The sequence below is a fragment of the Kogia breviceps genome, chromosome 8, assembly GCF_026419965.1.
Source record: "Kogia breviceps isolate mKogBre1 chromosome 8, mKogBre1 haplotype 1, whole genome shotgun sequence".
In the NCBI taxonomy this organism is placed as follows: Eukaryota; Metazoa; Chordata; class Mammalia; order Artiodactyla; family Physeteridae; genus Kogia; species Kogia breviceps.
Genome location: NC_081317.1, coordinates 77,222,523 through 77,248,791, shown reverse-complemented (window position 1 = coordinate 77,248,791; position 26,269 = coordinate 77,222,523).

Below are 26,269 nucleotides of genomic sequence, written 5' to 3'. Positions count from 1 at the left end.
TCACTGTTCTTATGCATAGATTTAACTTAAGAATTAAATGAAATAATATCTGTAGTGCCTTTCTCATAGTGCCTGGCATATTGAAAGGGTTAATGAAATGCTGACCACTATTCATAGCATCCTCATTATTATTTGCATTTAGTTACATTGCAGCGCAGATAACTTCTTCGGTGAATTGTCAATCAAAAGATCTCATCCTTAAGCTGTCTTTAGGGAAGTGCTCAGATTGGCTTCTTCTGTCTTCTGCAGGCAGCAACCACTGTCCCCTTTTCTAACCAATCTGGTAGTAGCCAGGGGAAAGGACATGAATTCAGGCTTAATGGAAGCGTCTTTCCTGCTTTGAGAGTTTTCTGCTTTCCTGTCTTCATGTGAGTGAGAAAATGCTGATGGTCTACTGTGGGACAAGAAGAGACTTTTCTTGCTATTTATTCTTTTTATTTCAGTGTCTTGCCATAGTGCCATATTTAAGATCCACTGATAAGAGTCCCCAAAGTCACACTTTTGTCATGAGTCTGAGGCAGGCAGTGACAACTTCTATTTGCCTGTTGAAGCTGGTTCTATTGTATCAATAGAAAAGCATTTATACATTTTGATATAGACAAGGGAAAGTGACACACCTATCCCTTGACTGGATGACCTCATACCAAAGGGTAGAATTTCTATATTCCTGTAATTTTTTTTTTAAGTTAGGTGCACCAGAAACTCCACTATTACTGAAATTTTACTAAACTAGAAGTACTTCCCTAATTTTTATAATGCTTTTCTACTTCCTAAGTGTTTTATTCAATATAAGTTGTTTTATTTTCAAATTTAACACACACACTATACCAAATTCAATATTTGTTTCCTGAAAAGAGCAAAATAAGTGGTGATATATGGAAGATGGTTATCTCCCAGCTAACTTTATGCATTTCTTCCAAGTCTTCTCAGAGGCAAGCACATTCCTCGACAGTACTGCAGGCAGAAGTACACGAATATGGTTACTGAGGTTGATTTGTAGGAAAAATGAAGGGAGCTTGTTGCTATAAAGTGAGAAAGACTTCTGGCTACTACTCAGTTTTATGCACCTCACACTGTTAGCCTGTTTGGTAGGAAAGGGTTCTAGTTCCTTTGCTTAGCAATAGCAAAAAGCCCCAATCACTGGAAGGAATAAGAAATAAGATTTAGATTTTTCAGCATTACAAATCCATATGAAGTTCTGCCAATACAGGCTTTAACTTACTCATGGTTCTATCCTCAGAATATGATCTTAACTAAGATCTGTGAATAACAGAATGAATGCACAGAATTTGTAATTTATTCTAAACATTACAAATTTTGTTTTAAAAGAAGAGACAGAGCAAAAAAGTATTTTTCAGTGTTCGAATATTCATTTCTTATTTTTTTTAGAAGACAAAAAGTGTTAACCATTTTGTATTGCAGTAATAGAATGATTCCAATTTTGTGTTTAAAACTTCATTTATGCTATCAAATGGATGAGCCAAATTAGTTGATTACCAAAAATTGTAACAGTTACATGAAAAAATTCATTTTATATGACAAAACATTTTAGGACGATGAAAGGACTATTAGTCAAGAAAGAGTTACTTTATTGAAAAAGAACTCTTGAGGCCTTACAACTCTACTCATTTGAACACTGAGAGAAGAGTACAGGCTCATAATAGAAATAACCATTTAATTTATCACTTTTCCCAGAAGAAGTAGCCTTTTGTGGCAGAATGTAAGAATTTATCTTCTTAAAATTAATGAAATTTTGTTTTTTGTAGGATATACTTAAACTCTAACCTTCCATTTTCACTATGAGAATAATACTCAGATGTCACAATTGTTTTCAACAGGAAAGTTGTACTTCTGATAATTAATATTCTTTTGGTATCTTCAGTTTTGACATAGAAGTAATTACAAAAACCATAATAATGAAAAAAGTATAGTTTCCATTCATTGAATGATTACACTGTTAGCACTATGGCTAGCTTATTATAATCTCTTATTCTTATTGCTTAAAATGAAGAAAAGTGTTTTATTTACTTCTCTGTAAATCAGCTTTCTGCTAAGTTATTATATGCACTTGTCTAGATGTTCAGTATGTTCATTTTGGGGAATAATTCAATTAAATGACTATTCTGTCTTAAAACAAGCACACTAAAAATCCACGAACCTTTACCCTATTTACCATTTGGTTATGTCCTGGTAAATAATTTGGAATATTGAACTGGGTAAATTGAATGCAAAGGCAAAATTGGAAGCTCAAGAAGATAAACAATGTATTTTTAAACATTTAGTTGAAAGTAAGATAAATGAGAGAGGTGGTTTATTGGTTTGTTTAAGGACTGGTGTTTCCATTTTACCCAACCTTAATAAACCTGTGAATTTATACACAGGAGTTTTGTGTACAATGGTAAGCACTAGTGTTGATGCTTTAAATTTCATAATGCATAAAAGGCATATAAATAGATGGTAGGAAGTGTCATATAAAAGCAGAAGAACTTTGGAATTAATTTTATCTTTTTTTTTTAACTAAAAAACCCTAGTTTACCCATTTCTCCTACCCCCCAACCCCCCCTCTGGCCACCATGAATTTTTTTCTCTGTATCTATGAGCTTTTGTTTATTTGTTTGTTTTTAAGATCCACATTCAAGATATCATTTGGTAATTGTCTTTCTCTGTCTGACTTATTTCATTTATCATAATGCCCTCCAGTTTTATCCATGTTGTAGCAAATGACAAGGTTTCATTTTTTTTATGGCTAAATAATATTCCATTGTGTATGGAGATATATCTATCTATCTCACATCTTCTTTATCCTTTCATTTGTTGATGGACACTTAGATTGCTTCCATATTCTGGCTATTGTAAATAATGCAGCAATGAACTTGGAAGTGCAGATAATCTTTTTGAGTTAGTGTTCTTGTTTTCTTTAGATAAATACCCAGAAGTGGAACTACTGGGTCATATGGTATGATGGATGTGGGGAAAGGGTTCTAATTTACATTCCCACCAGTAATGCATGAGGGTTCCCTTTTCCCCACATCCTCACCAAAGCTTGTTATTTCTTTTCATTTGATAATAGTCATTCTAGCAGGTGTGAGGTGATATCTCACTGTGCTTTGGAATTGCATTTCTGGGCTCTCTATTCTAGTCCATTCATCTATGTGTCTCTTTTTATGCTAACACCATACTGTTTTAATTACTATAACTTTATAGTATATTTTGAAGGCAGAGTGCAATGCCTCCAGTTTTGTTCTTCTTTCTCAAAATTGCTTTGGCTATTCAGGGTCTCTTATAGTTCCATACAAATTTTAGGATTGTTTGTGCTATTTCTGTGAAAAATGCCTTTGGAATATTGATGGGGATTGCATTGAATTTGTATATTGTTTTGGGTATTATGGACATTTTAACAATGTTAATTCTTCCAGTCCATGGGCAAGGAATATTTTTCCATTTATTTGTGTCTTCTTCAATTTATTTTACTGACATCTTGCAGTTTTCAGTAAACAAGTCTTTCATCTCTTTGGCTAAATTTAGTCCTAGGTATTTTATTCTTTTTGATGCAATTGTAAATGGGATTGTTTTCTTAAATTTCTTTTTGGCATTTTATTTTTAGTGTATCAAAACAACAGATTTTTGCATATTGATTTTATATCCTGTAACTGTACTGAATTTGTTTATTAGTTCTAACAGTTTTTAATGAAGTCTTAAGGTTTTCTATATACAGCATACTATCTGCAAATAGTGACAGTTTTACTTCTCCCTTTCCAATCTGGATGCTTTTTGTTTCTTTTTCTTGCCTAATTGCACTAGCTAGGACTTCCAATACTATGCTGAATAGAAGTGACAAGAGGGGGTACCATTGTCTTGTTCCTAGTCTTAGAGGAAAAGCTTTCAGCTTTTCACCATTGAATATGATGTTAGCTGTGGGGTTGACATATATGGCCTTTATTATGTTGAGGTGTCTTCCCTCTATACCTGTTTTGTTGAGAGTTTTTAATCACAAAAGGATGTTCAATTTTGTTGAATGCTTTTTCTGCATCTATGGAGATGATCATATGATTTTATCCTTCATTTTATTAATTTGAAGTATCACATTGACTGCTTTGTGGCAGTTGAATCATACTTGCCTTGTATCCTTGATATAAATCCCACTTGATAATGGTGTATGAGCCTTTATAGATATTGCTGAATTCAGTTTGCTAATATTTTATTGAGGATTTTTGCATCTATTCATCAGGGATATTGGCCTGTAATTTTCTTTTTTCATGATATCTTTGGTTTGGGTATGAGGGTAAAGTTGGCCTTATAAAATGAGTTTGGAAGTGTTTCCTTCTCTTCTGTTTTTTGGAAGAGTGTGAGAAGGATTAGTATTCTATTCAGATTTTCTATTTCATCATGATTCAGTCTTGATAGTTTGTATGTTTCTATAAATTTATCCATTTCTTCTAGGTTGTCCAATTTGTTGTCATGTTTATATGTAGATTTATATATAGGAATTTTGTGTAGAATGGTAAGCGCTAGAGTTGATGCTTTAAGTTTTTAAGGCACAAAAAGCCTATAAATAAATAGTAAGACCTATCATAATACACCATAAACAGTCTGTATATAAATACAAACTTTTTTAAAAAGATAATTTTGGGAGTCTGATTGGTAATGTAATCAAGTGAATTAGGCTATGGATGTAATTGAAAAAGATAGCACTTCTTTTTTTGAAAAAAAATATTGATATATAGTTGATTTATTGATACAACGTTGTATTAGTTTCAGTGATTCGTTTATACATATGTACATATATACACATACATATATACACACATACATACATATATATGTATGTATGTATGTGTGTATATATGTACGTACACACACACACACACACACACACACACACACACACACACACACACATATATTCTTTTTCAGATTCCTTTCCCTCAGAGGTTATTACAAAATATTGAGTAAAGCTATACAGTAGGTAAGATAGCACTTCTTAATACTGCTCCATTATTTCTAATCCAACTAACCATCTGATGATGTTGTCTTTACATTTATTGAAATATGCCACAGATCAGTGTACCAATGACCACTTCTTTCTATTTAAACAACAGATGGAATGTTGGGATCGAAACCAGACTTGGGCATTCTGTTTTCATATGGCAGTTCCTGGTATTTCTTTATAAAATATGACAACAAACCATTCTGTTAAGTTACTTACAGGCATCATCAATATTCAGTTAAATCACCAGGAGGGGATGAATGGTCAAAGAGAAAAGAACAAGATGTAGGGTACAATATTTAAGCAATCAAAAATGAGGAAAAATATGTTGTTGCTCAGTGTACCACTGTAGCCAAATAAATATGTTTACATTGAATTATATACTTTTGTTTTCCTGGTTGTAATATCATATGACTAGAAAATAATCTCTTTAAAAAGAAGTGGCAAAAAAATGTATTCCTGTTGAGAGCTAATGCAGAATTTCAGCTTGATTTGTTTTTTCATTTTAATGTGAAAAAGTAATGATAGTGTCTGTGTTATAATCTTTCTTTGTAATATTCTTTGATGTATCTTTGAAGAGATAGTGATAGAAGTCTACATTTTGTTTTCCAGATTCAAACATTTAGAAGTGTTTCAAATATAACCTTGACTTCCCACTTTGTTACAAGATTTCTAATATTCTTATTAAAATGATGTTTTAACAGATATACCCTCAGATAGTTTATTCCAATGAGAGAGGCCATGCAGGTGTAATGTGTTTCTTCAGTCTCTCAGAAGACTGAAGAGAGTTGTGTCTTCAAGATATTGGGGGTGATCTGCATTTTCTTAATTCATTTTCAAGTGAATTTTGAGAACATGAGTCTATTTTAGACATTTTAAACCTAGTCTGTTGGTTTGCTTCTCTCTAAATTGCTCTGCATATGTAAGCAAATAGCATGTGAGTTTTCTTGATTCTATAAAGAAAGTACCACTCTAAAAACATTACAGGGCATAGGTACACATATTTTGGTCCTCTCTCCTTAGCCTCTTAGAAAGTAAGGTCACCTGACAATGGCGACAACAGCCATAACAATAATGTTATCTAACATTTATGAAGCATTTTCTGTGTATCATGAACCACTAAAATCATTATTTCTGTCTCATTGTATCTACTCTTCACAACAATCTTAAAAGGAAGAACAGTTAGCTAAGGCAGAGAAAGTCACAGGAAGTTGTCCGAGGTCACAGAGCTAACAAGTGGTTGAGCCCCAACTTGATTCTAGTCTGCCTCCAGATCCCATGTTCTTGATCATACCTACAAACGAACATTTAATTCAAGTTATTTACAATCTATCTTTATTCCTCTATACAAAGGAACATGCATGAGCATAAACATAAACCTTGTATAATTTACAGAAATAAACAAGAGTAAATAAAGGCAGACTCCAATTTATGAATGGATTATATTCATGTACAAGTCAATTATTTTAACCTGATCTTTTCCCTTAAGCAGTTAGTGTAGATTCCCAGCCAGATAGCAAAAGCTTATTTAGAAGGTGTTATACCTAAAATACAGCACCCTTAATACTGTGCTAATGGTGTTATAGATTTTACCCACCACGTATTCCCATGTTACTGTAAGAGCTTCAGAAATTCAAATGTCCTCCATCAATTTTGGTGGGATTGGGACTTCCCTTCCTCTTTTACCAGTGTCCCTTGCCTCTATCTGCTGGAAAATGGGAGTGAAGACTGTCTGAGCTATAGACCATTGATGATGCTTTGGGGCAGACGCTCCAGGAGGGTCTGGGTTAAAATAGTTAAAGTTCTAAACTTTGGAGTCAACAGGTGAACATGGTCTTTCTGACAAATGTGCCTTCAAGTATTGCTTACCCCTACTTCTAGCCTTTTTAATCTCTTTTAGTCTCATTTGATTTTTTGTAGAATGGCAACAGCAATAGTATTTATTTCATAAATCTATTATGAAGATTAAGTTAGGATTATGTATATAAAGAGCATTACATGCCGATAGAACATTCAGCAGTTACTATGGAAATGAGCTGGGAGACAGGACTCCTTTCTGGAATGCATTTCTGGGTATGCTTTACCTTTCAGAATGGTCTTCAATCTTACAACTCTTTTATTTTTTCCAAGACATGAGGGTTAGTTGAAAAACATGAATATAAAATATAAAAATGATTTATATTAATCTGATGGTAACTTAACTCTAGTTGAGGAGGTGGAGAATGAATGTGCCTTGAGAATTTCATAAGCTAACTGATTAATAGGCAAATAACTAGCCAGGAGTAGTGTGCCCTGAACATGATATAATGAACTCTTTTACCATTGTATCTTATGAGAAAATTATTTTTGACATATTTATAGGTTATTAAAGAACCCATTGAAGAACGTATTAAAGTATTTAAAATAGTGCTTGAATTACATAATAGGGTGCTGAGAGAGTTTTTTCCTATCATCTTAGTATCTAGAGTAGACTCAAAGTTAAGAACAGGAAGGGCCAAGGTTTCCACCAATGAGGTCTGTATGTTTGTAGGAGATGGTCCAAATGATTCATTTATAAAGATTGATATACTCTTTGCTAGTTGGACATGTTTTAGGTAGTAGAGCTGTTTATATTCCCCTGTGCATATTTGAGTAGAAAAAAAAAGAGAAAGGAAAGTTGGTGGGTCAAAGGTAGGACATAGCTGTGGAATAGCCTGTATTCTCAAGGTTCTGTGTAATGAAAATAGTTGAATTCCCATGGAAAAAATGGATACTTAGGGAGGAACGTGGGATGGAAATGTCTTGCTAGATTCCATCCAAGATGTCTTTCCACCAGAGCATGATAGCTCGGCAATAGGAGGCTACAGCGCCTTCTGCTGGTGGATGGAGGTAGGAAGTTGTAGGCTATGGAGGAGGATAAACCAGAGCTGGACCTCCAAATTAAGAAACTATTCAAGATGCCACTAGAAACAACTTATGCGCTTCACAAGAGCCTCTCAGAGAGTGTCGCTGGCCAGCCAAAGAAACAGAGAGACTAAACAAGAAAAGAGTTCCAATTCTGGCCTTCCTCCCTGCCTCAGCATAGTTGAAGAGCTAAACAGAACTTTGAAACTGATATGAGATTAGAAGTTTTTAATCTGGATGTATTACTCATTTTAATAATTGGAGCTGGCCACAAAGTTAGGATTCCTCGCTTGACACTGTTAAGGAATAGAAAAGAGGTAGTCACAAAGCAGAGTTGATGACAAAGACTGAAATAAAAATCATTTTATATTTAGTCATACCTCAGTATCTATGGGGGGATTGCCAGGGGGATTGGTTCCAGGGGAACTGCCAGGGGGATTGCCCCCACCCATCCCTGCCTCCCCGCAAATACTGAAATCTGCAGATCCTCCAGTCCCTTATATAAAATGGCTTAGTACAGTCACCCCTCCACATCGGCAGGTTCAGCATCCACGGATATGAAGGCCTGGCTGTATAACCTCCTGAGTTAAATTTCACAACTAAACTGTCATTCTTCAAAAAAGAGTGTAGAGATTAAAAGTAAGCTGTGCTAACTTGTGTTATTGATAAAGAAAGGGAAGGGTTCTTTGCTGTTTTTCTTTACTTGGAGCATAGTGAATATACAACGTTCAGTTCTGGGCATCATGTTTTAACAGAAACCTGAGTATCCAGAATGGTTGAAATGTGGAAATCCCGACAGAAAGAATAATGAAAACTCTGAGAAGATAAAGAGAAAGTTACAAACACTTTCACTTATTTAGAAAGGATCATCATCTATTTGCCTGTTTTTTTTCTGAGGCCACAAATTAAACCAGTAATGAGATGTTACATAAAACTAGATTATGACTTGATATATGGAAGAAATTTATTGAAATTAAGAAAGCTACTTTTTCCAACTGTAACTTCCATGCATGCTTACTGTAGAAAAATTGGAAAATACAAAATAATAAAAAGAAGTAAATAAAAATTCATAAGCAAAATACTGTCCTCACCAGAATGAGGACAGAAATGTATGATATAAATCTATTCTGGGTTAGGATAAATTTCTCCCCCTGCAATGGGGAGATCCATGTTTGGCATAAAAGAAAAGGCTAATTTGGAGACAGACAGATTTATAATAAGTAGGAAGTTTGACAATATAAATGTTAATTTCCTTTTGGAATCCTAAAGCCTGTGATTATAAAATATAAAACTGTGTCTGATTTTTTTACATGCTTTACATACATATTTTTACGTGGCTAGTTGATATGGTTTTGGAATGAAACATTCATGAAACATTGATACCTTTAGAAACATCACATGAATTAATTTCAGACAACATTGTTTAAAGTCCCCATCAAAATATTCAAGGTTTACTACTGATAACAACCAATTGGTTGTCATGTAACATACTACTTAATATGCAGGTGATGTAAGGTAAAACTCTGTTAATTCACGTTTCTTGAGTGTTTTTAAAGATTTTACGTAAAACTAGAAAACTTCAGCTAACATATATAGAGAGGTTTCTGATGAGGAACTAGTGAAAGGCTATTGATTGCCTTACAAGTGAAAATGGAAGTTATACATAAGGTTGCCAGATAAAGTATGGGGTTCCAAATTAAACTTGAATCAGTTAAAACAAGGCATAGTTCTTTTCTAAATATGTCCAAAATATTTCATGGGACATACTTATACATAGTTTATCTGAAATGCAAATATAAGCAGGTAGCCTATATTTTCATATACTGAATCTAGAAACCCTCCTTGCCTTTGAAAATAGCAAAAAGATTACCAATATTGTCCTATGTGTCACCTTCAATAAATTATAGTCAGAACAATACACAACAATGCCAGTAAGAATGTAAGAAAAATTTCTTAGGTCAATATTTTTATAATGCTAAAGATGAAGAAAGAGGTAATTAATGGTTATAAGCCAATATTTGACTCCTTTGAACACTGTCAGTGACCTTTTTGATTTATTTAATGAATAAATATTTTGCTCCATTTTCTATAGACTTTCACTTTGATTTTAAATGTAATGCAGCAAAGACATTCAGCTGACTAGAATGCAGGATGGCCTCCTTTTCCTCATTTTTAAAAGAAAATTCATTTAGGTTTAAATTTATTTTGAATTACTACCCATTTTTTGAGACCTAACTTTATTTAAATTGAGAATAAGTGTGTTTCAATATTATCCGGTAATAGGAACAGGTGGCACCTCTCTCTCTAAGATTTGCTTCTTTTGGGTCTCACAGAAGACTTTCCCTTGATTTGTAATAGAAACATATGGTGAACATTCTGGTTTATTTTGCTTATCCCCTGGACAGCTTTTACCTCTCATGTTCATATAGCAGGTGCCATATAGCATTTGTCCATCTGGGGGCAAAATCCTGCCTTCTGCCCCAAACTACTCATTGCATTCATACTCCCAAATTAACCCCAACACTTCCAGAAATCAAGGCATTCTGTTAGGTGGATCCTCTTGAACATGCAACTTATGGCATGTACATTTTAATCAATTCAGAAAACTTGATATATCAGTTTGCTAGGGCTCCCTTAACAAAGTACTACAGACTGTGTAACTTAAACAACAAAAATTTATTTTCTTACAGTTCTGGAGACTGAAAGTCTGAGGCAATGTGTTGGCAAGGCTAGTTCCTTTTGAGGACTATGACGGAAAGATCTGTTCCTTGGCATGTAGATGGCCATCTTCTCCCTGAGTTTTCACATATCATTTTTCTGTACATGCCTGTGTCCAGATTTCCTCTTTTTATGAGAGCACGGGTCATATTGGGGAAGAGCTCACCCTAATGACCTCATTTTAACTTAAAATAAGACCTTTAAAGAAAGACCTTATCTTCAAACACAGTTATATTCTGAGATAGTGGGGGTTAGGACTTTAACATATGAACTTAATGGGGACAAAGTTCAGCCCATAACATCTGATAACATAAAAACACTTATAAAATTACTTTAAAATAATGAAGCAAGGGGAAGTGGGGGGGTGGGGGAGGGTCACAGGCTAAAGCCTAAAAAGTGAGTCAAACAAACAGGCAGAATGGCTTAGATAAACAAGGGCATGGAGGGAACCATAATGTTTGGTTAGTATCAGAGTAACAAAGGCATTATTGCTTGTTCACATCTCCTTCCTTTCCCTTGCGGATTATTCCCCCTATTAAAATCTAGCCCTCCAGGGACATCTGTCCCCTGAGCTATAGCTCGTGCTTCTCCTGCTCATATCTTAATCCTGCTGCTGCTGCCTCTTCAAGTGTGAGAAAAGTGCATTTATCAAGGGGAGTATTTAAGACCTTTCAAACCTAAGTGGTTCTAGGTATCTTAAGAATGCAGAGGGCACTCAATATCATCTCTCCATTGATGAGAGAAGCATGGATTCAGTGTTGTCAATTTTGAGCCAGTGAAAATGAAACCCCATTTTTTTTAACACCTTTTTTTTTCTCTATTTTTTTCTTTTTTTTTTTTTTGGCTGCATCGGGTCATTGAGGCATGCGGGATCTTTCGTTGCGGCACACGGTCTCTTTGTTGTGGTGCTCGGGCTTCTCTCTAGTTGCAGCATGAGGGTTTTCTCTTCTGTAGTTGAGGTGTGAGGGGTCCAGGGCGCATGGGCTCCATAGTTTGAGGCACGTGGGCTCTCTCATTGAGGCATGCGAGCACAGTAGTGTGGCACGCGGGCTTACTCACCCCACGACATGTAGGATCTTAGTTCCCCGACCACGGATCGAACCCACGTGCCCTGCATTGGAAGGCGGATTCTTTACCACTGGATCACTAGGGATGTCTCGAAACCCCATTAATCTATTGAAAAATTCATAGCACATAGCACAGTATTTACAGATTTATAAAATCTAACTTTTCTTCCTACTTTAATTAGTACGTCTGTCTTTATGTGAATAATTTTCTGTGGGCTTTATCTAATACCACTGTATCCATTAAAAATTAATAGAGTTTGCCTTTATTGGCTCTCAAGAATATATATTTTGCTTTGGAAACAAATGGTTATATACTGAAAGTAAAAAGGTATGGACTACACTTTTAGGAACTGAAGAATATTCCCTGTTGTTCTTGTATCTGTAGCATTTTAAGGGAAAGTTGAAATTTTGGCTTAGCTGCTGATAAGCATAAGATAACACTCTATGAGGGAAGAAGTCTTCTGCTTTTTACAGTTTTTTCCTGGCATACCGCATGTAGATACACTTAAGTAAGCACTTAGAAGTGTGTTTAGGAAACCACTTCTGTTGCAAGGGCTTCTGATAAGATGGAGAGAGTTTCAAAGTAATATATGTGGGCTACAAAGTACTGAATTAAGAAATGCCATTCTAGAGCAACTTGCCATTAAAAAACTATTCTGTTAATTTGTGGCTTTTCAAAACAGGATGTAGGAAACATTATTTTTCTTTAGGAATATATATATATATATTCATATATATACACATATAGTCATTTGTATTTTCCTAAAGAGAAAATAATAAATTTAGAAATATATTTTATCTGATACATTCTTTGTATTTCATAAATGTACATATATACACATTTAATAATGTATTTATATAAATATATAAATATATATTTATACATTCCTAAAGAATTGTTTCAGTTTTTTCTACATAAAAAACTGAAAATAAAATGAGATTTTACAGGTTCAGAGCTGCATTTCAACTTCCACCATTTTTCTAAAAATAGGCCCTTTTCTTGTGGTGGAACACAGTTTTTTTGAAGGTGATATTAAAACAACTAATTATATCAATATACAAATATTGTTTGAAAAGTCAACCTTTAAATTTTGACCATTTTTTTTTAAAGTTAAGACTATTTTACTTTTTCCCAGTGATAAAAGTTACATGCTCTAAGTAGAGAAATGTAAAAAGTACATGAAAGAAAAGAAAAAACTCAGTTTTATTACTCACAGATAACAATTTTGATACATTTTTTCACTATTGAATAATATTTTTAGTGAAAATACAGCCAAAATATTTTGTGCAGCTCTTGCTGTTTGTAGTAAAAGAAAAAAAAAATAAAAGGATTTAGGGCCATAAATAGAAAACAGCTATTAGCAAATTTATTAATGTCTAGTGTCCTATTTGTTGTTTTACCATGAAGAATCATTGGCTTAGCTTAGAACCTGGGCTTTGATGAGAAATTCATTACATGAAATATTGGGAGTATTGCTATGTTTGCTTGTGAAATTACACTGGCCCATGGCATTCAAGCAGAGAAGCATTATCAGTAAGTAGAAGTAACTAGAGAGGGCCAGGGGAACCTATAGTTTAAACAAGTAACAATAATCAAGGCAGAGTTAATCACTCCATTATTAATTTTCAGAGAAAGAGAACTGAGCTCTTCTTGCTAAATTAAACAAGCGGTAATGGGAGCCAATACAAGTTAAGGAAAATAAAACAGAACTCTCAAAAGAGAGAACGCTTAGGACTCAGAATAAGATTTCAGGTGTTTGGAGTGGGGGCAGATTAAACAATTAAGAATGTCTAGAGCATGGAAGATCAGAATAAGCTTTCTCATCTACGTCTATTTAGGATCCAAAGGACAGAAGGCTGGAGAGCCTTAAAGACAGTTACACTTCACATGTCTTCTGTCCCACTGGACTCAATCACAGGCTCTCCCATCTATGCCTTACAAGGTTTTATTATTTTCTAACAGTTGCACTCTACTGGAGTAACTCTTCAGTGCAGCTCAGGGACCTACCTCACTCTTAATCTCTACCCGTACATAGACATGTTCTAGAGGATAACATTTTTATCTTACCTTGTCCACCTTTCTTCTTCCATCACTGGATAACAAAGGTAAATCTAAACATTTTCAGGCTAACATTAACCAAATATATTACTGTACTATCATTAAATAGAGAAGAAACAGGTTTGTTTGAAAAGCATGTAAGATACAAGAAGCTGATAGAGGGCTATAATTAAGATTACTGTGATGATGCAATGGGGTTGGATTCGGATTTGGAGAAAAGAGAATATGCCAACATGAAGGAAATTAATGAGGTGGTTTAGAGTTTTTCCAGTCCTTTTTCTTGAGATTCTATTTCTTCTTAAATGGATCCACTTCTTTTTTCTTTTCTTTTTTTTTTTTTTTAGTAGAACAGCTTCTGTTGTTTTTCTCAATATCCAGTGGTATATATCATCTGAGTAACACAAATTGGGAACTCAATTTTTTTTCACCACATTAGACAAGACTAGATCCTTACCCTGACTACTGGGAGCTGAGGAAGATTGTTTTCCTCTGTGATATTCTCCTAATACCAGAGGTTAGCAAACTACAGTCTGTGAGCTGGCTGCCTATTTTGGGAAATAAAATTTATTTTAACACAGTCACACTCATTCATTTTTGTATTGTCTACAGCTGCTTTTGTGTTACAAAGGCAGAATTGGACAGTTGTGACAAAGACCAAAAGGCGTGCAAGCCAAATATCTTTACTTTCTAATTCTGTACAGAAAAAAATTCCTGACTTCTGTTCTAGACCAGTACTGTACAGTAGAACTTTCAGTGATGGTGTAAATGTTCTATGTCTGTGCTGTTCAGTACAGTAGCCACTAGCCACATGAAGCTATTTAAATTTAAGTTTAAATTAATTAAAATCAAATTAAATTAAAACTTAGTCGCAGGTGGCTAGTAAGGCTAAGAAACCATATTTGAAATTGAATTTTACGTTAACTAATTTAAAGTTGAATCTAAATAGCTGCATGTGGTTAGTGGCTACCATCTTGCTCAGGATGGTTCTAAACTTAGGTAAATTGTTTACCAAAATTATTTATTAACAAAGCTTGGTTGTGGTTTATGTTGAACAGGTCCTTTGTTTATTTATATAGTAAAATCAGCATAAGAAATGCTATTACAATTAGTCCTCTTCTTACTATCAATCCCTAGAATGGGAGTATCTTGGATAGATAAAAATGAATTTTTTGCCACCTATTTATCCTTTGGTTTAGCCTACCAAGAATTCATATGTACTTACATGCGAGAAGGCTCAAAGTATAACTTGCTCTTTCTAACACATATCAACTTTGAGTTGGCCTTTTCTACTATAAGCATTTGAGTATATAGTAGAAAGCATAAAATTCCCTATACAATTTCCCATAAACTTCATCATATAAGTATTGATATAAATTATTTTCAATTTTAAATATTTACAATTTTTCATTATAATTTTCCCTTTGACCTTTGAGTTGTTTGGAAGTATGTTTTATAAGTTTCCAAATAGATTGTGTTTTCCAAGTTTTTTTTTTTTTTAACATCTTTATTGGAGTATAATTGCTTTACAATGGTGTGTTAGTTTCTGCTTTATAACAAAGTGAATCACCTATACATATACATATATCCCCATATCTCCTCCCTCTTGCGTCTCCCTCCCACCCTCCCTAACCCACCCCTCTAGATGGTCATAAAACACTGAGCTGATCTCCCTGTGCTATGTGGCCGCTTCCCACTAGCTATCTGTTTTACATTTGGTAGCATATATATGTCCATGCCAGTCTCTCACTTTGTCCCAGATTACCCTTCCCCCTCCCTGTGTCCTCAAGTCCACTCTCCACATCTGCGTCTGTAAAGTCCATTCTCTACGTCTGGGTCTTTGTTCCTGTCCTGCCCCTGGGTTCTTCGGAAACTTTTTTTTTTTTTTTTAGATTCCATATATATGTATTAGCATATGGTATTTGTTTTTCTGTTTCTGACTTACTTCACTCTGTATGACAGACTCTAGGTCCATCTACCTCACTACAAAATAACTCAATTTCATTTCTTTTTAAGGCCAAGTAATATTCCATTGTATATATGTGCCACATCTTCTTTATCCATTCATCTGCTGATGGACACTAAGGTTGCTTCCATGTCCTGGATATTGTAAATAGAGTGGCAGTGAACATTGTGGTGCATGACTCTTTTTGAATTATAGTTTTCTCAGGGTATATGCCCAGTAGTGGGATTGCTGGGTCATATGGTAGTTCTATTGTTAGTGTTTTAAGGAACCTCCATAGTGGCTGTATCAGTTTACATTCCCACCAACAGTGCAAGAGGGTTCCCTTTTCTCCACACCCTCTCCAGAATTTATTGTTTGTAGATTTTTTGGTGGTGGCCATGCTGACTGGTGTGAGGTGATACCTCATTATCGTTTTGATTTGCACTGCTCTAATGATTAATGATGTGGAGCATCCTTTCATGTGTTTGTTGGCAATCGGTATATCTTCTTTGGAGAAATGTCTGTTTAGTTCTTCTGCCCATTTTTGGGTTAGGTTGTTTGTTTTTTTGATAGTGAGCTGCATGAGCTGCTTGTATATTTTGGAGATTAATCCTTTGACAGTTGCTTCATTTGCAAGTATTTTCTCCCATTCTGAGGGTTGTCTTTTCATCTTGTTTATGGTATCCTTTGCTGTATGAGAGCTTTTAAGTTTCATTAGGTGTCCCATTTGTTTATTTTTGTTTTTATTTCCATTTCTCTAGGAGGTGGGTCAAAGAGGATCTTGCTGTGATTTGTGTCATCTATTGTTCTGCCTGTGTTTTTCTCTAAGAGTTTTATAGTTTCTGGCCTTACATTAAGGTCTGTAATCCATTTTAAGTTAGTTTTTGTGTATGGTGTTAGGGACAGTTCTAATTTCATTCTTTTACATGTAGCTGTTCAGTTTTCCTAGACCACTTATTGAAGAGGATGACTTTTCTCCATTGTATATTCTTCTCTCCTTTATCAAAAATAAGGTGACCATAGCTGTGTGGGTTTATCGCTGGGCTTTCTATCCTGTTCCATTGATCTATTATTTCTGTTTTTGTGCCAGTACCATACTGTCTTGATTACTATAGCTTTGTAGTATAGTCTGATGTCAGGGAACCTGATTCCTCCAGCTCCGTTTTTCTTTCTCAAGATTGCTTGGCTATTTGGGGTATCTTGTGTTTCCATACACATTGTGAAATTTTTTGTTCTAGTTCTGTAAAAAATGCCATTGGTAGTTTGATAGGGATTGCATTGAATCTGTAGATTGCTTTGGTAGTATAGTCATTTTCACAATGTTGATGGTTCCAATCCTAGAACATGGTATACCTCTCCATCTGTTTGTATCATATTTAATTTCTTTCATCAGTGACAAATTCTTAGAAAACCACAACCTTCTGAGACTGAACCAGGAAGAAATAGAAAATATAAACATAGCAATCACAAGCACTGAAATTGAGGCTGTGATTAAAAATCTTCCACAAACAAAAGCCCAGGACCAGATGGCTTCACAGGCAAATTCTATCAAACACTTAGAGAAGAGCTATCACCTATCCTTTTCAAACTCTTCCAAAATATAGCAGAGGGAGGAACACTCCCAAACTCACTCTACGAGGCCACCATCACCATGATACCAAAACCAGACAAGATGTCACAAAGAAAGAAAACTACAGGCCAGTATCACTGATGAACATAGGTGCAAAAATCCTCAACAAAATGCTAGCAAACAGAATCCAACAGCACATTAATAGATCATACACCATGATCAGTGGGGTTTATCCCAGGAATGCAAGGATTCTTCAATATACGCAAATAAATCAATGTGATACACCATATTAACAAATTGAAGGAGAAAAAATATATGATCATCTCAATAAATGCAGAAAAATCTTTAGACAAATTTCAACACCCATTTATGATAAAAACCCTCCAGAAAGTAGGCATAGAGGGAACTTACCTCAACATAATAAAGGCCATATAGGACAAACCCACGGCCAACATTGTTCTCAGTGGTGAAAAACTGAAACCATTTCCTCTAAGATCAGGAACAAGACAAGGTTGTCCACTCTCACCACTATTATTCAACATTGTTGTGGAGGTTTTAGCCACAGCAATCAGAGAAGAAAAAGAAATAAAAGGAATCCAAATCGGAAAAGAAGAAGTAAAGCTGTCACTGTTTGCAGATGACATGATAGTATACATAGAGAATCCTAAAGATTCTACCAGAAAATGACTAGAGCTAATCAATGAATTTGGTAAAGTAGCAGGATACAAAATTAATGCACAGAAATCTCTTGCATTCCTGTACACTAATGGTGAAAAATCTTAAAGAGAAAGTAAGGAAACACTCCCATTTACCACTGCAACAAGAAGAATAAAATAGCTAGGAATAAACCTACCTAAGGAGACAAAAGACCTGTATGCAGAAAAGTGTAAGACACTGATGAAAGAAATTAAAGGTGATACAAACAGATTGAAAGCTTTTTGTTTCTGAATAAATCTAAATTGCCTTCTGGTCAGAACCTAGTTTGAAATTTGGAAACAAAGTTTCCTCTGAAATTTGTTAATGATAGCTTTAAGTCCTAGGACATGGAAAATGTCCTTGGAGATAATGTTTATTCTCCAACTGATAAGTGTAGTACTTACTATGTGTATATTGGCTTTTAAATTCTTTGCTTCAAATCATATTATGGATTTTTGGTTAACTTGCTCTGTGGTTTACTTAGAGATATATGCTTAAAATTTTCACAAGGACTGTGGTTTTGTCAGTTTAACTTTAGTGTTATGTTAAAATGTTGTTATATATTTTGGAGTTATGCTATTAGATAAATAAAAGTTCATAATTGCCACATTATTCTGTTGATTTGCAATCTTTATCTTCATGCATTGCCTTTTATTATTTTTACCTGAAATTGTACTTTTTTCTAGTGACATCTAAAGAGCTATTATAGCTTTCTTTTGGATAGGTATTTCCTATATCTTTTTTAGTCCTTTGAATTTCAAATTTTCCTCTTCATTAATTTTGTGTCAATAGCATATACAGTATATGCTAAGATATTTTTTTAGTTTTTTTTTTTTTTTTTTTTTTTTTTTTTTTTTTTTTTCGGTACGCGGGCTTCTCATTGTTGTGGCCTCTCCCGTTGCGGAGCACAGGCTCCGGATGCTCAGGCTCAGCAGCCATGGCCCACGGGCCCAGCCGCTCCGTGGCATGTGGGATCTTCCCGGACCGGGGCACGAACCCGTGTCCCCTGCATCCGCAGGCGGACTCTCAACCACTACGCCACCAGGGAAGCCCAAGATATTTTTTTAAATTTCAATCTAAAAATCTGTTTTTTAACTGTAGAATTTAGTCCATTTACATTTAATGGATAATTGGACTGATTGCTCCTATTGTAGTATGTGCTTTCAACTAATTATGTTCTTTTTCTTCTATTTTTTTCACCAAGTCTTGACTTTATTTTTTCATTACATTTTTTCCTACTTATCTGGAAGTAAGTGCATGCCATTAATTTATGGCTTGTTTATTTTTTACATATATACTCAAATAAACAAAATCTAAAGTTAAACAATGTCTCTATCCTTTTATTGAAAACCAGAGATCTTAGAATACTTTAATACCTATTCCTGCCTGTCATATCAAATACTATTGTATGCACTTATTACAAATGTATTTCAAGTAGAGTTTTATCCTGATTTTTAACTCCTAATAAATATTAAACATTCTTATTATTTTTTTTTTATTGGAGACAGTGTTTGTTTAGATTTACCCTATATTAACCAAAGTCTTTGTTTAATATTCTTTTCTATCAGGCATCCAATTCCTGGACTGAAGTATATTCTTTAGTCTTTATTTTGTCCTTACTTAAAGATTATTTTTCTTTGTATAGCATTCTATATTTATAAATATTTTCTCTCATCACATGGAAGCTATTATTTCGTTGTCTTCTGTTTTTAATTATTGTTACTGAGATATCTGTCATGTGTCAAATTGCTATTCCTTTGTAGGTGGTCACTCATTTCTCTTTGGCTGGCTTGAAGAAATCTTTTCCTTGGTCATCTGTAATGTGTTTTCTTGTGATTTCTTGGACATCTTAGAGCTAAAGATTTTTTTCTTTTAACAATTCTAAAAAAAAAAAAAAAATAGCCACTTTCTCTTTGAATAGAGCCTCTTCCCTCCTCTTTCTTTTTTCTTATTGAAATTTTACTGAAGTATCTGATGTTTCTTTTTTCATCATCTCTATCTCTTAACTTCCCTTTATATTCCATCTCTTTGTGTTGCATGCTGGATAGTTTCTATTACTCTCTCTTCCAATTAGCTGATTCTTTCTTTAGATGAGTTTAATTGTGTTTAATTCAGGAGTCAGCAAACTTTTTCTTCAAGGGCCAGGTTATAAATCTTCTGGGGTTTTGGGCAATATGGTTTCTGTGGCAATCATTTTATTCTTCAATTGGAGCATGAAAGCAACTAGAGGCAATACATAAACAAGTTGGCCTGACTGCATTCCAATAAAATTTATTTACCAAAACAGGCAGCTGGCCCATGGACCATAGTTTGTTGACTCCAACTGTAGTCTATCAATTGAGTTTTTAAATTTTTCTCCAGTTTTAGAAGTACCATTTGCTTCTTTTTTTCAAACCTTCTTTTATATTTCTAATAGTCTCTTGTAACTTGTACATATTGTCAATCTTTTTTTGTATATTTTAAACATATTAAATGCAATTATTTTATATCCTATTTTCTGACAATTATAATATCTTAATTTTCTTTAAATATTTTTTTCTACTGATTGTTATTTCTACTGACTTACAATCATAGTTCCTTGCGCACTTGTGTACTTTGTGATTTTTACTGTGTTTCTCATCTTTTCCCCTAAGATTTAATAGGAACTGGAATAAAATTATATCATCCCACAGAAGATTAAGGTTTTTTTTCTAGATTCCCAAGAGAGTACCAATCTGGAAACACTTTAAATTTCTCCTAAGAAGTTGATTTTACCACACATGGTTAGTGTTACTTCATACTGAACACATGTATCATTTGTGGTTACTAAACCACAGGAAATATGATTTTTCCACATTTCATCGCAAACCTCCTGTAGTGGCCATGAAAATGTCCCACTCATATATCCTACTGCAGGGAACATAATTGACTTATGGCCCTTCAGTGTCTGAGCACATTGTGTATACTAATGCAAGCCTATTTATGCAAGATGGGGGACCCCTTCAACTGGTGACTTTGGTTCTAGGATTCTCCATTGGCCTGGCCAAAACTGTCTTATACCGTGCTTTAGTCTAAAACTCTTCCTACCTAATCCTCATACCTTATCTCCTCTGTACCCATGTTAGATCTATGTCATTCTGAAGCCTCTCCATGCCTCCCGTGGCTTCCATCATTTTTTCCCTAAGGGGTATTTCTTCCATTATACGTCATGCACATCTGATCCTGCCTTGGCATCTACTTGTCAACGGCAAGTACTTCTCTCAAACTAACATACTCTCATATTTTTGTCATGCAGAAATAAGACCCCAGATTATTTTGTAAATAAATAAATATGTAGTTATAGCAGTTATAGATGTATAACTGCTTAAAGTTAGTTATTCAGTTGGCTAGGGATAAGATATCATTAAATCAGACTGTTTTCAAAAGAGGATGTTAATCTAACCTAACTCAATATAGAATAATATAGACAATATAGAATAGCTATTATCTAGAACTGATTCTGTCTTCTTATACCCATCAAATCTAGTTGATTGTCCAGGGAGTATAAAATTTAATTGTTCCTCCAGAAGCATTGAAATGTGGCTTATATTAAACTATATTAGCCATCTGCTGCATATATGGACCTCATTTTTATCTCTCTCCATTCATCAAATGCCACCACATCCTTTCCCACCACTTTTATTACTCTTTTCTGAATTGTGCTTTGGCATATATTCAGGAATCTTTAAAATTTTTTCATATAAAATGTGTCCTTGTATTTAAGAAATGTAGCTGTTGAGGATGTTCTTGGATTTATAAGAGTATCACAGATGACCCAAAGGCAAATTTTTTCTGTTGTCCCAATTTTCAGATTAGCAGTTCTCTTAAGAAACTAATTTTTTATGTCTAATGCATATACTGAGTTATGGAACTAATCATATTTCCAGTTTTACACTGCCTGCTGAAAAATTTTGAAGCTTACCTATAAATTTTATATATTAATCAAACTTATGGTTTTATTTTATTTGTCATTTTACTTTACTTTCCCCATATGTCCTCTATGTATGGATGTATGTATGTTCTTATGTATTGCTGAGCAATACTACAGGGGATGGCTGTAAGTCAATTTGTTTATTTATTCACCTGTCATGGACATTTTTTAACCTAACACTGTATGTATTCATTTATTTTACAGTATTTTTCTTGGCAAAATTTCTGATCTAAAGTCTGCCATTTTTTTTTCAGTTGACATTATTCCATAAATATTTATCTGTATGGTTCTATAGTCTTCATATTATAATTATTACCTTTATGGTTGGATAATATTCCTTCAAATGCATACACTATAATTTACTTTTATTATTTACTTTAATGTGGCAGAGTCAAAAATATTAAGCATAAATATCCAAAAGCTTTCCCCTTCTCTGTTTTTCTCTGATAATTTTGTTAGATGACTTTTGAATCTTTCTATGGCTATCTGGGTATAGGGTGAGGGGGTAGCTGGGACAGATGAGAGAGTAGAATTAGAAAGAGAAAGGAAAGTAAAACGGGAGAATTGTCCAAGACTAGAGTTTTATCAAGGGAAGGAGACAGGAAATACTGAGGGTAGCGGCCTATGATGTGAAATTTGGGAAGATTTGTTGTTTGTTATGTAGGATAATTCCTTCTTCGTCACTCTTCAAGAATACATTCAGAATGATATACATGATTCATCAAAGCCTTTGTAATCCAATCTAACTTTCTTTAGGAAATAAAAAAATACCTTATGGAAACACAGCTATATTTGGTTTACACTTAGTTCTTTTCCCCCTGTTATCTTGCAACTATAAGTGAAGCTTTAACAAAAGTAATGATATGTTTTTAATACTTTTATTTGTGCCTTAGATAATAAATTTGAAAACACTATTTGAAAGTTGAATTTGAAGAAATTTGGTATGGTTACATTATCTGAAAGAGAGAAATTAAAAATGACCTAGTCAATAATGGTATAGAGATAAATCCAATAGGGATAAATTTAATATATTCAAAAACAGGAACAACCAAAAGAGTCACTGAATAAAATGGAGAGATACTGTTTAGATAAATATACCATGCAAAATATCTGATATGCAATTATAAAGCAATATCCTTTTAAGAATAATAGTAAATATCAGGGCATAGCTAATTTATATGTAACATTTTTACATTCTATATGTTTTGAGATCTGCAGTTTAAAAGGAAGAGATAATGAGGGAAAAAGCAAAAAATTAGTGATCATTTTAAATATATAACTTCCAGAGAGCCAGAAAAGTTTAAAGAATTTTCAGTAAGTGCTTATAGTTATGCCTTATTTTAACAGGTGAGGAATATTTTCAGATCTCTAATCAATCCAAGGGCAGATATAGACAAACATGCTTAAATATTAGCAAAAGAGACTGGAGTTAAGAGATGGAATCTATTTTTGGCTACAGGTGTGATCAAGATGGAAGTGGGCCTGGAAGAAAAGATCATGGACACTGTATGCCTGGGGATATTTTAAATGCAAAGAGCCATAGCTTCCTTGGATGGTAAAGCGTAGCCTCCAGCAAAGATAGGTCCACATCAGATGATCTTCTGAGGTCCCTAGCAGCTTTAGAACTCTCCAGCTCATTTCAGTGATTAGGTTAAAATGGAAATAATATTTATATTAATTCTGATTAAGCAATTAGTTGGCAGGTTCAGAACAAGTATATTTATGATCAGTGAAGGTAGAGCTGGTCAGCATTCTTAGCACTTTCAGGTTTCCAGCATTCTCAGACACAGAATTGGTATATATGTATCTTGATCCTTCCTTTACTGTCTAATGAAATAATCTAGGAATATATAATGTATTTACAAGTATAAACATCCTCATTTAAAATCCCAGCCAGGTTGGTTATAAACTCATTTAGTCCCAGTATTTTCCATTAAACCCTTATTACCAAGAAAGTGGTTACTAAACACTTAACAATGTAGTAACGACTAAGGCATTTTGGAGAAAAAGATTGGGGTGATAATATTTTACTTTTTACCTTATGTACTGCTTCAATTCTTTCCTTTTTTTTTTTTTTTTTTTTTTTTTTTGTGGTACGTGGGCCTCTCACTGTTGTGGCCTCTCCCATTGCAGAGCACAGGCTCCGGACGCACAGGCTTAGCAGCCATGGCTCACGGGCCCAGCCGCTCCACGGCATGTGGCTTCTTCCTGGACCGGGGCACGAACCCGTATCCCCTGCATCGGCAGGCGGACTCTCAACCACTGTGCCACCAGGGAAGCCCAATTCTTTACTTTTTTAAAGAGCAACAATCATATTTTTTAATAAGGATGAAATTAAACTGTAAAATAAAAACAAAGTCAGGCATTTAACATTAAGTGACTGGCAGTAAGTGTTTTCTATACTTATGTGACTAGAAGTGTATAATTCTATGCTGGTTGGTATCTGGTATTTCTTACTCTGTAAATAACGGCTATGTTTCTACACATTGTTAGTATAATTATTTAGTATAACTATTCTGTGTATAGTTAGTATACACAGAAGAGGTGCTTACTAAATGTTTGATAAATGAAAAAAAATTTTGTTTCATTAAACATGTACTTACCAAATTAGCATAAAACACACAAACACACTCAAAAACAAATACTTGCTCTGACAGCTGATAGCTTGAAATCAATCATATTTATTTCTGTTTTCATGGTTGCCGATCAATTTCCAATGTTCCCTTTTTTAAAAAAGTGAACTTTTATATACATTAATATGTATAAAATAGATAACTAATAAGAACCTGCTGTATAAAAAATAAATTTAAAAATTCAAAAAAAAGTGAAGTTTGACACTAGTTAGACCCAACCCTTAATTGTACTTCTTCAATTTAAAAGCCTGTTAGTTTTTAGCAACTGAGATGCCTAGATTAGCTAAGTAAGACAGCAGATTTCAGATTAATCCAAGAGTTTAAAAACTAAACTAAGCATGGATCTGTGTTTTCCAGAAACTAGTGACACCCTTTTGCAATTCAGTTTTCCAACTGATATGGAGTGACTATTGCAGATAATGTTTCTGCGTTTAAACCCATAAGAATTATTGTGAAAGCAAGTGGAACTCATGAGAGACCAGGGGGTTAGAGAGAAGGAACCCTTGCAGTGAAAGGAATCAAGGATTGTCTTTAGAACCCATGCTACCTGAGCAACCAGGTCAAAAAAGCTTCCTCTAATGAAGATCCATCCATTACCATGACATGCAAGCTCTAGCTGTAGATCACTTTCATGGTCTCCAAAGAAGCTGAGCAGTTATCAGTAACATTCAGAAATCCAATGGAAAGTCATTCATTTCACTTTATGGTCCTAATTAGCCATTTGTATAGTTCTATAATTAAATATGTTCCTTTCTCATCAAGTTTTTCACTTTAGTAATGATACCACTGTGCCACAAACAGGCCCCATGCTGCTGGGTTTGGGACTTATTCATAGCATTTAATTGGTCACCCAGTGGTTAGCCAATAACCCCTTCTATGGGAAGCAACACTCTGAATGCTGTTAATGGGCTGGAGGCACAGTGATTGCCTCCTGGTACCCAGCAGTACTGGGAATAAAGCAATTTCCTCCACTGTGTTGTGTGCCCAATAGCTAATCCTCTCAACTCCTGAAATGCACACTATTTGGTTATAAGTATTTGTGCTGGCTTACTTACCGCTGGGTTGTTAATAGGCAGTGATTCTTCAATGCTCCTTCAGTGAAGATACAGTCTGCTTGCTGACTGCTAATTAAAACAAGTTTACTCTCTAAGACTGCAACTAAAAGGTAGCAAGGTCATCTTACTTATTAATGCAGTAACCTTTTATGTAACAATGTTGATACACTACTCATATGTGCACATTTTGTAAACTGGCAAGGCTATTGATTGCTTCAAAAGAACAAAAATTGAGCTACTGACTAGTCTGCTTTCCTTTGAAGTGAAATTGTTAAAATTCCTGAGTCCAGGCCTCTATTATACAGTTGAAACATAAGGCTTGCTGCAGGATTCTATTTACAATATTTGAGCTTCTGAAAACAAAAAGAAAAATGTCGACTGTACTAACCATAAATGTTCAAGCCATTAAAGTAATACTTGGCTTTGTTTCTCATGTGTTTTGTTTTAATTATAGTTTAACGTATGAAAGGACATTATAGAGGCTCCAACTTAGACGGTAAAGTGATCGGTAGATGGCACTTCCTAACCGCCTGCTCAGTGTAAATACATATAATTAAGTCTTAGAAATGGGGTTCTGAGAAATAAAGTAAAATAAAAATCGAGTGACTGATAACAAGACAGAGATAATCATATTTTTGCTTATATAGTGCCCAGATGTTTTTATGTCATATTTCATTGAGATCTCAGGAAAAAAATTCTAATTTGCAAAA